We start from the raw sequence: 3,003 nt of genomic DNA, 5'->3' as shown, positions 1-3,003 counted from the left end.
CCAGGAAGAGATCGTCCACGTACTTTTTAATGAAAATAATGTCTTGTGAGAAGAGAGGTATTATAGAGTCGAGAAGGTGGGGCGAAACGTTGGCTCATTAAAATAGTATATTTCTACTATTTGAGTTTTTCTTGACCGCACCCGGACCATATTCCTTTCATCTTATCTAGTTCCACTCATCCCTACAATCCACCTCGAAGGTTGAAACGACAGTGGCCAAGAGACTTATTGTAAAATAAAAATGGACAATTGGAGTTCGGGTAATGGTCAGATTCTCCACTCAAGTTGAGTGTTTGCGGCTTTTTAGCACACTTACTCAGTCTCCACTGGCTCACTACCAGGGATGCGCTGGGATCTTTTGAGCTCTGCTCTACCCCTCACACGTAGGGGTAGAGTAGGCTCAGGTCGATTGTGTAAATTATGCATATAAGGATGTAAATGTGAGAGATTATATTATTTTATCATTATGTTATTTTATTACTTTGTTTATCCATCTGTTTGTATATATTTTAAGAGAGATTTTTTTAAAAAAATTTATTTGTATTCTTTTTTTATTTTATTTTAGTATGAATGTGATCATTCATCACTATTACCTATTGCCCACAACTGAGTGGCAGATTGTAATATCTATCATTAAATAAAAAGTATTTTATTAAAAAAAAAATATTGTGTAGTCTCAAAAGGAAAGTTTTAATATGAATAATATCTATGTTTACTAAAACATTACGTGTTATGTCACCTTATTCCTCATCCCGATAAATTGTGTGGTTGAAGAAAGATGCCGACCAAAAAAACATCATTAGGTCAAAAATGATTTACCAGTACCTGCATGTGAACCGATTTATTATGATATTATTTTAATTCACTTCAGATAAACGGACATTGACTTTAGATAAAGGATATAAATCAAAGAGTATAAAACTGATGAAAGAGAAGCTTTGTATTAAAATAGGAATAAAAAAAATGCTATCCCAGATTCAATAATTCTTACTCAAATTTTACGTTTTAGACAAAAAAGAACAAAGTCGATTCCGTGTCTATCTGTCTGTTTTCAAATATGTGTTCGGGTATTATTGATCGAGCCGTTGATCAAATTTTCAGAGATTTTGGGGGTTGATTTCATATCATTATAACCATTCTATGTCTGGTACTTCGGTATGGATGGCATGGGTACACGACTTTGCCTCATACATTTCGAAAATGACATGTCTAATTTGGTCCGATTTACTTTGGAAAATTAGTGGACTAGCAACAACATGACCTTGTATATATCTGAGCGAATTCTATCATCTCCCGTTTAAGCATGCGCAGACGTATTTTCTTTGAAATATAATGCAAAAATAAATTTCAAAAAGGCTCACCTAATTCAGCTGATTTGTATAAAATTTGGTGTAGACATGGGCTAATAAGTATGTTATCAACTAACCTAAATAATTATACACTCATCCAAGAAAACTTTTATTTTCATGCCAACGTGTTTCAACAAAGGATTTAAAAATATGCATATAATTATAATAGAGTTTCCTTATCATAAACTATGCTATTATAATAAATTAACACTATGAGGCAATCCTCCACTCAACTATGAGACCCGCTCCACTAAGATCCCCAGGGAGCGATGGTTCTTTGTCACTTTTGAAATATTTGCTTAGAACGGGAGGAGGAGACTTTAAGATTTAAATATTGCTCGATTTAGCTTTCTTTAGATCTTCTTTTCCGCTTTATATTTGAATACACTATCCTAGCCCAACGACTAGTGTACTATATAATATATTACCTTTTATAGAACTGCTTCCTGTTGAGGTTTCACCCCTCTTTAAATAGCATCATCAGAGCTACAAAGATACAAAAAGGTAAATTAAGGTAGGATTAAAATTATGTAAATATAAGTGAAAAGGAAATTATATACAAATGAACGAAAAGAAGAAATAAAAATAGTATTAATATAAAATAGATAACGATAAGAATATAAATTAAAAATTACCCAAACTATCAGCTTAAAAATGAATGTGAGACGTAATAACACGTAACAATAGAAAATCTTCTCATGTCTGATTTTCTAAATTTAACACTCACTTACCGAGTGGGGCGAAACGTCGGGAAATAAATAGTTGTTAACTATTTTTAGTTTTCTTTTGACCGCACTACTGACCATCTTCTTCATAATTAGACAAACTGGACATAAATTCAAATTCGATACGCCAAAAATCATTCGTAGGGAAATGAACAACAGCGAAATTTCAAAAATTCAGATGATGAAGAATGGTGCAGAAAAATAAACTTAAAAAAAAAAAAATGGAAAAATAGAATATAAATAAATAAGATAGAAATATTAAGGAAACTGTACATGACAGAAGTTTTTTCTTGTTTTACAAATTTATTAAAAAATAGTCCGTGCCATTTTCAAGAAAATAAAAAAAAAAATTGAAAAATCGATGAACTGACCTTTCATGACACCGAAAAGTCGATTTTAGCAAAAGACTTTCTGTCATATTCCATACATGTATCTATCTTAAATACATAATTTAGGTTTCATACAACTTTTAGCTTCAGAACTGGGCTATTCACATGCATATATACACCGACCACCTTTTTAGACACTGCTATTTGAACTCAGGGGACTTCAAAACTTATATATTGGATAATTTAAATTTCATATACAAGGAAATGAAAGCAAAAATTATTTGAATGTCTGTCTCAATCCATAATTAATATTTACCATAACTGGACCATTATTTGAAGATGCGCAGATTTCATTTTCAAAAATCTCAACAATAAAAAAGAATTTTCTATAAAGAAAAAAATATTTTTCAAAGCTTGAAACAATTTAATATTAATGTAAGAATAGAGTTATTCACTCCCTCATGATTGAAAATTGTGAGGAAAATGAGGGAGTAAATTCTTATTTCTTTTTAATTCACTCAAAACATAAAAAAGAAAAAGAAAAGCATAGATTAAAAACCTTTAGCATCAACCATAGAACAATAAGAATCTAATGAAACT

The sequence above is a fragment of the Halyomorpha halys genome, unplaced genomic scaffold, assembly GCF_000696795.3.
Source record: "Halyomorpha halys isolate HHAL.00 unplaced genomic scaffold, Hhal_1.1 Scaffold1884.1, whole genome shotgun sequence".
Classification (NCBI taxonomy): Eukaryota; Metazoa; Arthropoda; class Insecta; order Hemiptera; family Pentatomidae; genus Halyomorpha; species Halyomorpha halys.
Note: the sequence above shows the minus strand (reverse complement) of the source record.